The sequence below is a fragment of the Paralichthys olivaceus genome, chromosome 3, assembly GCF_024713975.1.
Source record: "Paralichthys olivaceus isolate ysfri-2021 chromosome 3, ASM2471397v2, whole genome shotgun sequence".
In the NCBI taxonomy this organism is placed as follows: Eukaryota; Metazoa; Chordata; class Actinopteri; order Pleuronectiformes; family Paralichthyidae; genus Paralichthys; species Paralichthys olivaceus.
The window spans coordinates 14,259,954-14,275,085 of NC_091095.1; the positions used below are offsets into that span (position 1 = coordinate 14,259,954).

A 15,132-nucleotide genomic window follows, 5' to 3' on the forward strand; every position below is an offset into this window, starting at 1 on the left:
ATAGCAAATAAGGAAATCATTTCTAAAATCTTTTTTTTTTTTTAAATTTTATTCTATTACTTGCTTCAAAGGGATACCAGAAAAAACCGAGGCAGACGGCAACGTTTTCAATCAAATGTCTGACTTATCAGTTTTTTGCCGTACCTCATTGTTTGCACTTTGGAGACATTTTTTGAAAGTTGCAGGGGTTTTGAATAAGCAGTAACTTAATTTCAAACTGGTGTTTTCACCTCAATCTGTGTATTTTAAAACCATCAAATCAGGGTTAAATCTAGCCAATAACCTGCAGCACAAACCTGCTTCAAGCTTTAAAGGTGTTATTCTAACTCTGGAATACCACTTAACTGATGTCAGAAGAGTTTTTATTTTCAAATTGATGGCCATGTGTGTTGAATGGGTCTAATTAAACCTCGATGACCCCTGGGCTAATGCAAATTTCTCAGCACACAGCGACCCAGTATACCTAATTCCAATGCAGAAAAATTTAAATTAGAGTTTGAGTTGGCTAGACAATGGTAGAAATGTACTTCTAAAATAGTCGTATACTCAGTAGTTAACTTTTGTCACCACCAAGATCAGTCCCCAACTCTCAGGCCGTAGTTTTGCCCGTGTCTGCATCTCCATTGGAGGTGTGGGAGACAGAGGAAGAGATTTTTCAATGTCAGTCACAAGATAACAGAATGGCAAAGACCAGCAGTTCACTTTTCACTATATTCACTCAGTTTCCATGCTGCTGGCTTACCTCTGTGCCACACAGCATGCAGGTGATTGTCAGAGCTGTATCTAATATGTTCCATGTCCAAACCAAACTGCAATATCGACTCAGATGCACCGGAGTGAGATTAGACTGAGATGATGTGTTGACATAACAGATTGCTTATAGGATGGCTTGTTTGGAGAGGCTTGTATCTAAAATGAGCCCCATCGTTGAATCATGCATTTGAGTCTACATTGGAAACTGATAGGGTCACTGTGAAAGCCATTTCCTCTCTATTTCCTCATGACTGAGGTCTACACTTCCTCATCCCACCACTCCCTGTCTGGCACACCGATGCATTTCCATATATTATTGCCTCTGTAAGCAAGTGTGTCGTGCGCTTGGGCTTTTCCCACAGCCCAAGGGGACTTCTCAATATCATTATCGCTAAAGACTGCCACATGCTTGTAATGTATTGCTGCCTGGCTTTATTGGCAGCGCAATGATTCAGTGGTGGTGATGATGGATTAGTGCCGGCTTGGTCGAGCTGGGCTGGGCTGAGTTGGTCCAGACTGGGCTGGGCTCTGCAGCGTCACTGTCTGTCGCATAAACAGTGTCGTCCTCGCACACTGCAGTATGGAGAGGGAGACATATTGTTTTTATGTCACCCGCCCAACCTAATGAATGTGGTCATATTACTGCTTTTATTGAGCTTCTTGGAAAATTGTATGAATCATCTTGTCCACCTTTTGCTTTTCATGCAGACACGCAGCGCCACATAATAGGTAGCAGTGATGCATCGTCTTTATGACTTTGTTACTGTTTTGAATGCGAAAATAAAACTGCATTTTTTTGCCTGCTGGAAGGGGAAGTTCGGAGAGGGTGTGCTGGGTGCATATGTTACCTCAGGGTAACAAGGTTTGATATTTCCAGGAGGAGTCACACATAAACATACTGGTTTGGGTGGAAGGACACACACTACCATGTTTTATTACTGAATATGAAGTACACTCCACATAACAAAGCCACCCAGGCTGACTTAAACTACATTGCTCACTGGCCACAAGCTAAAAATCCAAACCCAACCCCCGGCTCAATGTCGGGCTGGGTTACTGTTGTGCACTGATTGGCTCCAGCCTCACTGCAAGAAAATAAATGGACATTAGTCTTAATATGTTTGTGCTTGGAGCAGCAACCGGCCACTATCACTGCTGCTGTTAACCTCTCCTGCCAAGTCATCTGTCTCACTACAGCAGATGTTGGTTTGGTTTATCAGTGCACAAGAGTATAACATACAATCTCTTATCAGTCAAGTAAATAAGATGTACTTGAGTTCCTTTTTTGCTTTCTATCTTAAACAGTATTTTATCTTCTTGATGCTTCCCTGATTACTTTAACACTGCTGAAGTCCAGCCACTCCAAAAGCTAGTTCTGATCCCTCTGTCCATAACAACTACAGACCAGTTTCTAAAGAAAATAGTAATTCCTGGTCATCTTGATCAAAACATATTTTTTTGAGAGTTGTCAGCCGTTACCAACAGCAAAACAGCACTGACTCTATCCTTACACCAAAGGTATCTTGATATCTTGATGCACACTCACATGGGTTGATCACATTGGTTTTCAACATTATTTTTGAACAGAATGTTTGTTGTGTCTCTTGATGGTTTTACATCCTCTCGATTATTGTTTTTAATATGGTGTGCCACAGGGCTCCATCCATGAACCAATTCTGTTTTCTCTTTATTTACTCCTTTATTTTGGAAAATGAACACTTCCAAAACTGAAATCCTAATTAAAAGCCCTGAGCTGGCTCATGACCAAATTCGGCCTGCCCTCAGCTGATCACGTCGTACCCACTGTTATTTTAGACCAGAACCTCAGTCTTGAAAGTCGTGTTAAAAGGCTAACTTACTTTTTGATGAGAAATCTACATATATATAATCTATATTTAGAATTAGATAGTGTCTTTTAATGATCTTCAAAGAGTGATTCATACTTGTATTAAGGCTTGTACGGATTATTGTAATGCAGTGATTGGACAGGTTCTGTGTGTTCAGAATACAGCTGCCTGACTTTTAACTAAATCACGAAAGCATGATTCTATCTCCCCTATTTTAGCTCCTCTTCACTGGCTGCCTGTGTATTTTAAAATTGACTTTATAATATTACTCTTGATTTTGTAAGGCACTGCATGGTTTGGCACCAAGCTACTTGTCTGAGCTTCTAAATCAGTACTCACCAGCCCGTAGCTTGAGATCTTCAGATAAGGCCCTGTTAGCTATTCAACAGTCAAGGATGAAGTCCAAGGGCGACAGAACCTTTGCTGTTAGGGCCCTGACCCACTGGAATAGTTAACCTGATGAACTCAGAAACTTTACTGGCTGTTTTATCACTCAAAACTTACTTTTACCGAATATCTTTTTCATGCTCATTTTTATCTGTTGCCTTTTCTTTTTATCTTTATATTCATCATCATTAATTTCACACAGTTTCATGTGTTTCACGTGTTGTCATTGATTTTAATCAGTTGTGTATGATTGCATTTGTTGTCTTTGATTTTAAATTATATTTTATTTGTTGCCTATGATTTTGATCATTCGTGTTTTCTTTATATGTCCTTTGTGAAGGACTTTTACTTTGTGAGGATTTTCTATATTATTATTATTATTATAGCAGAAATCCAGAAACATGAATGGGTTAAACGACACTGACATTTTTGTTGATGGGTCTTTGATCATGGGTGATGTTTTGTCTTGTTTGTCCATCACTGACTGATACGAATCTCTAAACCCCTCAGTTTGCTCATTCTGCAATATTTCTCCCCTAAAGGCACGGAAAGCTTTCTCATTACTGTAAATAATTCACATGTAGTAGCAAAAGAGTCGATCTAATACTCTTCTAATAGGATCTCATTCGTCTTGTTATTGGGATTGTATGTGGAACTCTTTATTGTCTCATTTTCTTGGGAATTGTTTTAGTTTTCCATTTAAAGCTGTTCCACATAATCTGTGCAGCATTCATTTACACATGCATACATCTGTAAGCAAGATATATTATACGTGTATACATGATGTTTAATCATGCAAAATATATTCTTACATTCACATATGTTGCAATGTTTATCTGAAAAGTGGCTGCAGGGTTAACAAACTGATATATCCTGCCTCAGAGTGACTCTGCTTCCCCTGCTCCTCACGTATGTAGTTTTTATCCACCTATAGCGTCATCCAGCTGCATGTCCATACATTGTCAGTTAATTGTATGCATGATAAGATATGCTGACTGTAGCTGTTAAATTCCCCCCAGCTGTCGGCATTACTCAGAGGTCCTTATCGTTCTTAAGAAGCTTATTTGCCTGCTTCAGAGATAAAAACTGGTAAAGTTTGGAATCCATCAGCTCCTTTGGTAAGTAGATGCAAAACCGAGCTCTGCTACATACAGATGCACACATACACACACACACATGCATACTTAAACACAGAGCTTCCAAATGGCCTCTATTAATGCAGACGGCTCCCCCAATTAACAAGATTCAAAGCGATGATGAATTTTTCATTCTCTGAACATTTAAGCTAATTATGGCCCAAATGAAGCAGGTTCCAGTGAATCACCGTGGCAGGGGCTGCCAAAGGCACCCAATGTCACTGTCACAGTGCCACTCTGCACCACCACCCTAATCACTACAGCTGCTTAATATTCATCTCCCACTGTCGTCTCTCGTCACCTCTCTCCTCCCAGACTCACCTCTCCTCCCCTGCCATATCCTCTTTTCCTTTCTCCTCCTTTTGCTCGTCTCGCTTCTCGCTGCTTTCCTCTTATACATCTAACTTTCCTCCTCTCTCCATTGTCTTTGATGCACCCTCACCCCCACCCCCCTCAGTGCCTCTGTCGTCATAGATGTGTTGTTTGAAATGAAATCGACTAATTCTGCTAATAGCATTTTAATGATAATTTAATATAGCCAATAAAGCTTGTTACAAGCGACGCAATTCAGTTGGATTTCAAGGGCAATCAATCTGTATCTGATGCTGTCTGCTCACCTCCTTGATGACGAGTGTGTGATGTTTTCATTCATACAACCTACAGATTTAACATTCATGTTGATGTCTGTAGAAAAATATGCAGGGCTATTACTGCATAATCCATCACAGACTTTCAAAATAATATCCAAGCCATGTGTTTTTAGACTTTAATAGCATGATGTGGGGTAGTATGTCAGTGTTAATATATTACTCCCTCTCTCAAAATAAAAAAAGTTGAATTTAATTTATTTCAGAATGAAAAAAATTACTTAAAACAACCAACACTCCGAGTTGATGGGCAATAGTTTAAAACACAAAATCTACCAAACTATATTTTGTTTTAATTCTTTAAATGTTTCTTTTCAAGTGTGTTCCACTCATTTACTACAAACTCACATTCCCACTATAATAATGATCACTTCTCCAGGCTCCAGAGGTCTTTATGTTGGTTTACTGTTTTTTCAGTGCAGCCTTTTAATCATGTGATCTGTCTTGAAACAAACTTTAAACCCTGTGGTTGCTCATGCTATTGTCTTGTTTGTTTAGTTTATCATAATCAAATCAAAAAATATGCATACCTGAGTTCTTTCAAGTCTGCTTAGCTTTGTGAGTCACTGTTACCCATTAAAGAGATTAGATTTACTTTGTAATCAAAGATGAATTGATCATTTCACATTTCAATTCCCCTGCACATTTTTTTTTATCAACGATCCCTCCCAGACAAAACAAATTAAAAACGATGAGGAGCTTGAGAGAAAGAGAAGAGAATAAAGAGCCTTGAGAAAGAAAAACAATTTAATTTTTCTTTTTATGTTCTACCAGTGGTCATTTAGCTAGCCTCTTTATTTAAATGGTAATTTGAATCCGGCAAATGGGCATGTCGAATCAGCCTGAGAAGAGAGGGAGACTTCAAAAAAAAGAGAAAAAAGAGAAGCTGTTGTGTTTCAGACTCAGTTAATTTATCTGGGTCTTTCCTCCTGTCGTCTGACAGAGTGACGAGCTGATTGAGTGACAAGGATAACTCTTCTCAGTGTTGGAGTATAATTAATTAGGTGTGATAAATTATACCATTTCTAGGAAACCCTAGCAGCGCTAGCACATGCAGTCTCCAATACACACACGCTGGAATGCATTTGCACGCTGCTTATATGCATATGCTTAGACGTGCATGTCAGTGTTCATATTAGATGGGCCGCAGCACACAGTTTGTTGTGAATGTGAAGATGAGAACCATCAGCATAAAACATGGATTAACTGTCTCTTGCAATCTCTTCTAAATCTAGCAGATTATTTCTTTTAAAGGAAGTGTTGTCGATAAGTGTTAGCTGCTGACTGAGCATCTCTCTTAATGAAAAATCCTGTTTTCAGCCTCTTCCACCACTCAGACCTTCATGCTGCAGTGATAAACAATTTCAACATTAGTACTTATCAACAATTTCCATTTGAATTAGTGCACATATTATAACATTTTGCATCTTTCTTTAGCAGACCCTGGGTCTGGGTCGTCCACTAACCAGATGGTCGTTGGTCGTTGGTACAATCCCCATTACGTATAAATGACCTTGGACAATTGCCCCTGATGGCTGTGCCGACAGTGTAGGAGTGATAGATGAAGAGAAAGTGCTCTGCAATTGTGTGTGAATCGGTAAATGGCAAAACTGTAGTGTAAAGCACTTTGAGTGCATCAAGACTTGAAGAGGGCCATTTACTATATATGAAACGTAAATAGCATTGTGGCGGTTACCCTACTGTTACGTGAGTTAAATGACAAATCTACAAAGAACTCCAAATACACAAGACCATAATATTTTGATACGTTGCTCACTGTCTTACATTTCCCAGGATGAAAGTACAGTTAGGGAAAATATTAAGGAGGAGATGGACATAAAAGTTTCTTGATTGCTTAGTTGATTTTTGTGTATTGGTCTGGTTTCTTCACAATTCGATGGGCTGTAACTTTGAATCTGAAAACATTGCGGCGGTTGTCGAGTTGCAATGAACACAGTCTGCACAGCGGTTGTTTACATTCATTCATGGCTTTTACCTTATTTTCAAACAAATCAAAATCTTTGACTCAGTGATTTCCACGTCACCTCCTCAAAACTCTTCAAAGTGAGCTGCCTTGATGGCAAAAAAAGTTACCGTCAGTGCGATGATAAAACAGAATGTTTCACCGGCTCTGCTCTGGATTTATTTCTATCTGCAGTGAGATTCAGGTTTACTGGTTTACTGTTCTTCTGTCATCAGATGAAGTAACATTATTTGTTCTTCTATTATGAAGCACAAACATCTGCACTGTGCATTTCTTTTCAGAAAGTTCATTTAACATTTCATATCACTGTATCTCTGGGTGCTACACAGAGGTCAGATATCTGAGGGGACCCATGACCAAAGTGACACTTGTCTTCCCTTGTCAGTGTCAACATGGACCCCAAGTCCACGGTTGAGACGCACACGCACACACACACACACACACACACACACACACTGCCAGCAGGTGCTCTTAATGGCCTGGTGTTAATGAGAGTCTTGTTTAGAGCTGTCAGTTGACCCTGGGCCATGTACACTGACACCAACTCTATGTTCACAGCTCTAGAGGTCACCACGCGGTCTATGTACAGTATGTGTGTGTGCATGTTATGGTTTGTGTGTGATGCAGCACAATGGATCGTTCATTAAACTTTATTACCTTTCCAGCCAGCACATGAGGACTGTATCAGAATATCTTTAATCTGCGGGATAGTTTAATTTTCCATCAGTAATGTCGATATTAATCTCAATAAATCTTATCTATTAAGTCTATTCTCACAATCACATAAAAGGGTCTTTCTCATAGTGTTAATGTGTGTGTGTGTGTGTGTGTGTGTGTGTGTGTGTGTTTGTATTACACTGTAATTAATGTGTATAAAAATGGTCTGATTCTATTCCATTCCAGTAGATGTGACAGAGCAGAGAGAGAGACTCGCTCCTTGCATTTTGTAAAAATATTTTATCTTCCATTATCTGTTCCTGTGGTTCCCTGAGTAGTTATATGCAGTAAACAAATTTAAAAAGTCGGTCTCTCCCACCAATCACTGGTTTTCCTGCTGTTCTGTTAAAAGATTTAAATGATTGTAGTGAGATGATCCTTCTCATTATGAAAGTACAGTGCACACCAGTCAGACTACAGCACTTATACTGATGACACCTGCAGCAGTAAACCAGCTCAGGTTTGACTTGAATCTCTTACCCAGCCTCCCTCAGTTGTTTGACACACAGTTGCTCAGAGTTAATCTGGTGCTCCTGACTCTCCTCCCTCTTTCCAGCTCCATTTTTTAAATTTCTTCTCATTCATCTATCACCTCTTCCTTCTCCTCATCCCTAGCCAGTGTTTTCCAACCTTTAGCACTCTTGCTGTTAGTCTTCCTTTATGTGTTGACAGTGAGAGTGTGATCCAGCTTGCTGTGTGGAGACCAATTCACAGAATCGACAGCTTATGCTGGAGCCAAGCTGAGTGTATGTGTGTGTGTTTAAGTAAAGGAGACTCAAGCTGACAGTTTGCCAGCAGCCTTGCACCTGCACACAGATAGGTGTTGTGGAGTTTGTATTTTTAAATTTTTTTGGGGGGGGGGGGGGTACAGAGGAGAGAGGGTGCAAACTCTGAGAGGTGTCGTGCCTGTGACATATAATGCCTGTATGTTTGTTATATACTTGTGCGTGAATGTGGACGTGTGTGTGTGTGTCTGTGTGTGTTTGCATGCCACAAGTGGAGGGAAAAATGTGCAGCTGTTTGACAGGTGAGTCTGGAGAACCCTTTGGATTGATGCGTTCTTTCATAGGTAACTGCCAACAGCAGAGCGCAGCCACGGCCTCATTTGTCAGACTCAGGGAAATAGCATTACAGCGTGACGTTTCACTCTGTCTCAGGCGCACACATCAACAGCCCCGCTCCTCTGGAGGGGAACATGTGTGCTACTGATGCTGCTGTAATGTGCTGTTGAATTTAATTAGAGTCAAAAGGACAAAAGGAGATAAAACAGGGAAAATAACTTGTATATTTTTCTTCCATCTGAGTGCGTCCAGACTCTCAGTTGTCATCCTGTTAATATAAACACTGCACATATACTCTAATGTTGTCTCAGATAATATGATGCTGCAAATGTCATCATGCATTTTCTTCAAATTCAAATATTCAAATCCACTGGCTGATGTTAACCTTTTGGCAGCAGCGGTGAATTTGCCACCGACTGCAGAGCAGGAAAACTTGCTCCCAAGCTCTCTGGAGGGACACTCAGTAGAATGCAAGGGAACTCCAGGACACTGTCAGCATGACACACTGCTGGGTAGCCTGAATTATTGAGGTCCATAGCATTGATAATTTAATACAGTAGATGTGTTTTGACAGGTGATGGTTTAAGTGAATAGGAGGGTCAAAAATTGAGTGTTACACAAGAAAAACAACAAAGTTTCCTGTCTTTCTGCTGGTGTGATGTTTTTCTTTTTTTTAAGTAGCACCCTGCATGTGGGGATTTACTGCACTGCCTGACCTAGTTGAGATCCAGCGAGCAGAAGTGAGAAAAAAAGAGACAGACAGATGGGAGAGGGTTAATTGAAGCTGACATGTGTCCAGTGTTTGTGTGTCCCCATGATGACACATGACTCTTTCCCATATGCTCGCGGTGCCTCGTCCACCCCCTCTCCTGAAACATTGCCATTATATGAAATAACTGATTTCACATCATGAAAGGAAGATATTATATATTTCCTTCTGTGAGGATTTTGGTGTCATGACCTTTGCCAGGAATGCTGCTCCCCCATTTGTGTGCATCGAGTGTGTGGTGCATATGTGTGTGCATGTATAGCATGTGTCTTCACGTATATGTCATGTTCTGCTTATTTGGTATTTGTGCCCAACAACAAATTTGTTATGGACATTTCATTGTGCATTTGTTTGAGCTCCAGATCTATAAGTGTTTTCAGATGCCAACTCAGCCATTTTTCTACATACAAAGAACACAGCAGGAGACTGTCCCCGGAAAAATGTCCAGAACATTCAGGCGAGGAATGGTAGATGTATCATTCATATCCAGTATATTATTTATCTTATACATATATTTTAGCTGCATTTTTGTTGACAGAACCTCAACTCCAGTGTCGGCTGTTTTCACCCAAAGCTCTCGAATCTCCATGTCTTTCCAAGTTCAAATCTTTTTTTCATTGTTTTCTATGTACGGCTCCTCTGCCCTCTGTCCCTGAGACATTTATAAATAACAGATACTTGCTGCTTAACATTGGCTTGATTTCTGATATAGGTTTTGTCTCAAGTGTTTAATCTGGTTTTACCACAGGATCAATGTCTGTGCTCTATGTTGATCCTGATTTTTCACCACGTCACCTTTCCTTATCAGCCATTGAATCCGTTTGCTGGTCCTTGTGCTCATCAGAAAGAGCCAAAGTCATCCACCACCACACATTAACAGTGTCATGCTGATGTACAGTGAGTTCACTTCAGTGTTGCCCTTTGTCATACCACAAACCCTCTGACCCTGTATAAGCCAAAATTTCAAGCTATTAGACAAAGACCTTGTGGTTTTCCCACTTTCACAATTGATGGGACAAATAGGATTTTGCTTTTGCTGAAGACTCATGTCCTTCTTCAAATCAATTCTTAAAAAACACTTTTCATTTTGATTAGTCTAAAATACATTAATTGGTGACATATACACTATATATAGCGAAGAGATGTTTTCTTAACTGTTCTGCTCTTTTGCAGATTTTCCTTTTGTATTTTTCCTTGAGTGCTTTAGGAAAATACATTTTTGCACTTCTTTGCTAAGCTGTCAGTGTTACAAAAACTTTTTTAAACAAAATAATAATGAACGTGAATAAACATTCCCCATCAAACCAAAATGAATTGTACTGTAGACCCCTCTGTGCAGTAAAGTTTAACATATCTTTAATTTTCATGTTCCATTGAGAAGATCACATTCATTCAGTCCCTCTCTGTGTCATTCCGTCTGTCTTGTTGTCGGGTTGTGTCCCAGCAGACTTGCTGCAGACTGGCAGAGTTTTGATTTGAGTGTCAGTGGGACTGGGGGTCTTCTTTCCCAGCCTTCCCCACCCGCTGACAGACAAGGTCAGGGGCCCATCCCGCCTGTATCTCTCAGCTCTTGACAGCCTTTCCTTTGGGAGACAAACCCCGGACAACCCTGCACTCCCTGGCATGCACCATTACCAATTAATATTGCATCCCCATTTTATAATCTGCTCCTGCAGGGCATACTTCTCAGGGTGTGATCAGGCCACTGTGCCCACCTGCTTCTTCTCACTATCCAGAGATAAGCCAAAATATCCTGGATATAAACACTTTGATTCTATTTGATTGCATCAGACAACAGATTAAACCTTACAGGGAAAATTACCACTTTGACAAACAGTATGATAAAATGAGGTTAAAACCATCTTGAGACTTTGGTGAACTGAACCTATTCCCCAACATGGAGGAGATGGGGTTTTGGCCTATGCTGCAGCCAGCCACTAGGGGGTGAGACACTTTGGCTCCACTTTTGGGCAGCTGTCATATTGTCCATCTTTTTATACAGTCTATATATGGTGTCATCTCAAAATAAATCACCTAATCAACTCTAAACAAATGTGAAATGTCAATCAAGTCTACGTTTATCTCGAAATTAAACATATTGTATCAAAAAAAAGAAGTTGGTACAGAAAGTGAAATTGTATCAATCTCTTTCTGGCATGTGAATCGATGGACAGGCCGATCAAAGACATTATTTTATGGATTTTTCTCACAGTGTTGACACGTTTTATCATTCTGATGCCCTGTGTTAGTTTGGGACTTGGGAACATGACTTGCCACTCTGTCCGATTGCTAACTTAGATGAGGAACACATTGCAATTTGTTTCAGCCTTGCACCTCCATTCTTCAAATTCTGAAATACTTGCAGTGAGAGACATAACATCTCCTGCGACCTTAGTGGATGACTTATCATCCCACCTTGGGGGCTGAGTAATGTGCTAGTGGCTCTGAGAATAGCTACATCGCTGTCCATCTGGGTGGAGGTCGGGAGCCGCCCGGGTGGGTGCAGTGTGCGGTATTTGTCTGAATCACAGCTTCTTACTCGCACATTCGACTTGTCCTCTCAGACATTCGCACATATACTGCAGAGCGGTGCACAGACACACATGCTACCGCTCAGAATAGCATGATGGAGGAGCGTGGGGTCCATGTGTCACACCTTAGCTGCTAAAGCACTCACCTGGCCTCTCCTCGGAGCTGATGAATTTACACTGTTCCTGCAGGGGTGGCACAAGCACACACACACATACACACACAAATAGATTCTCTAGATCCCTTTTTCTTGGTGTGCGTCTTCAAAACCATCAGTTTAGAGGGTGTGAAGGAGAGGGAAAGAACACAGAAATGTCAGCCAGCAGATGCGGCCACTCCTTATGTCCCACTCGCCTCCTCCTCGTCTTTGCTTCGTCGCATGAGAAAGAGAACAAGAGCAATTTTCAGCTGAGGAGCTGTCTGTCTAAATGGGGCTGATTTTATTCAGAAAGCTGACTTCTGGACAGCCTACGTGTGTGTGTGTGTGTGTGTGTGTGTGTGTGTGTAAGCATGTGTGTGTGTGTGTGTGTGTGTGTAAGCATGTGTGTGTGTGTGTGTGTGTGTGTGTGTGTGTGTGTGTTTGTGTGTGTGTGTGTGTGTGTGTGTGTGTCCGTGTGTCCGTGTGTTACACAGATCACTAATCTCTCTGAAGTCCTGTTTGTTCTCCAGGTTTGCCCCCACTACAAACATTTTCCTGATCAAAGCTGCTGAAAAGGCCTGCCACTTCAAACAACGTATACACTTACACACATCCATTCCAATACAGCTCTACGGCCGGCATGTTGTCACGGCAACCACGTTAATCCCAAACCAACCATAATGTGGTTGCTGCATCAGCCGAGCCAATCAGGAGTGGGAGGATAAAGAGGCAAACTGGAGTCATGCGCTCGATTACCATTTCAATGCTCGCTTAATTTCAAGTGTACAAGTTCTTTGTAGACACACAGCATACGCTTTGAATGCAATGATATATTTACTCAGATGTAGGCACTTTATTACAGCTATTTGTATCATTTTCAGAAAAACTGGGACTTTAATTTAAATTCTCAGGCTGTCGTCTCCCACTCTCCTGTTTCCCTTAATCTGTTTCTCTTTCAGCAGTTATACAGTAATCCAAAAATTCATTTTTTTAGACATTCCAGAAGTCATTTAATTTCCAGCGATAAGCCTTGATGATATCTGAGACATTTTATGTCAGCTTTATCAGGGAGTCGTATTAACAGCAGGTGTTACACTGCATTCAAATCGTTTCAAGTTAACTTGCACAGAGATGAGGGAGATGGAGAACTTTTATTTTTACCCTTTTTGATCACGAAAACAATTCTGTCAATTTACTCCACAGGTCAAATTATTTAACTGTGAAGATTCTACAGATTTGACTACAATAAAAAAATCATCATATTATCAATCAGCTGAGGTAATATTCAGTTTTGGGAAGAAGATGTATTCACTTCACTCTGCACATGGGGATGCTGTTTGTTTTTAAGCAAGATTACATAAAAACAACTGGACGAATCACAACGAAAGTTGGTGGAATGATGTGGTATGCATCAGAGGAGAAACCATCACATTTTTGATCTGGTTTCAGAGTTAGATCCAGGGAATAATTCATGGATTTTGAATTTTAAAAATCTGGCATGTTAAGGGGACTGATATTTGTGCGTGTGTAAAATTCGGTGCAGCTTGATTGACTTTAGGGGGACTATTCGTCCTCTGTGAAGGTGCGCGATCTACTGGGTCCATGTTGATTTGACCATGTCCCCCCTCCTTATCAGCCATTGCAACCATCTGTTTACTGGTCCTTGTGCTCATCAGCAGCTGGCACAGACGGTTCAAACATATAATGTCTGGATCAAACATTTGAAACCTGAAAAAAAAAGGACTGGGGTGTTTCTCATCCTGTCGGGATGCAACATCAGCAAAATATGTGGAACATCTTGAAATTCAATGGGAGTTGATCTACAGTATTTTGTTCTGGACATTTTGTGTGATCAGTGTCAGAGTTGTTCCTGTCTGAATGTGATTGGTTTTGTAAAAGTAAGCTTGTCTTACATTTCAAGATATTAATGTCATTACAACAGAAAGAGACTGTCACACAAAGCTTTCTTTTAACTTTATCAAGCTTAGTGACGGAGGGACATATGATGATCAATAATCAGGAGTCATTGAACAACAGCCCAGACTGTGAGTCCTCAGTGGCAGACTTCAAAATGTGCCAGGAGTCAGACAAAATCTTTCCAGTGTCCCAAAGCGGGCTACTTTAAAAAAGCTTGACAGGAGAGAGTGTGACTTTATGTCTGAAAAATGAAAAGAAATACCCATTACTAGAGCTGATATTGAGCTGAAAGCTTTGGAAATCACTAAAGAGCTGAACATACCCACAACCGAGTTCAAAGTCTTTGTAAACGACTGATGCGCCGCAATGGACTGTGCCTCCGTAGCAGGACTTCTTCCTCTCAGACTTCAGAGAGAAGTTACTGATTCTGAAAGAGAGCTGATTTTCTTTGAGATGGAAAAAAAGCAAGAAAAGACCTGCAGGCTATAGTTTGTCATGTTTTCTGTATTTATATCACTCAAATGAAAATGTGATAATCATATGATTCTTATTTATGTTTACACTCAAATGTATTTGTATTTCATCATTAAATGTGGCATTATCTGCCATCTTGTTTTTATTTTATCCAAATCAAGGGGTTTTAAATGGGTAATAAATCATTTATGTGGGACAATATCTTGCAGACACCACACATTTTCCCACATAGGTTGTTAACTCTCAGTAAGCATTGAATAATAATAATAATAATAATCTTAATTTATATTGCACCTTCAAAACAGTTATGAGGTGCTTTACAAGTTAAAATGAATATGAAGTCAAACTGTCGGACACAATTAGAAGCAGTTTAAAGGTCACGCAACTTAAGCTCGAATTCAAAAATAAACCTGTTACAGATGAGAAAATAATAAAACAAGATCAAATAAAACAAAAGATAAACGCTTGTTACAAATATTAAATAACTATAAAATAAAGCAAACAAGCGTTCTTCACAAAATGCTGACCTATTGCTCATAACAATAATAGTCAAATATCTTGGCTCCCTCCAGTGAAAGTATGAAGAAAAATGCTGTGGCAATGATGCACACCACTAGTAATGATACGTGTCATTGTCTGTTTGTAGTACATGTGTAAGACAAAGCAATGATTAGTCCCACACCATTTCATTGTTAATATTTAAATCTCAGTTTATGGAATGTGGAGGTGGTAGTATTCAGATCTGTAAAGTAAATTACAGGTATGACAGTGT

At 40.1% G+C, this 15,132-nt stretch overlaps 1 protein-coding gene across 1 annotated transcript in view; it reads left to right on the forward strand.

Annotated features, from left to right (window-relative positions):
• The window catches only part of agbl4 (AGBL carboxypeptidase 4), a 256,311-nt gene that overhangs the window by 200,743 nt on the left and 40,436 nt on the right, over window positions 1-15,132 (forward strand). The window lies entirely within an intron of this gene.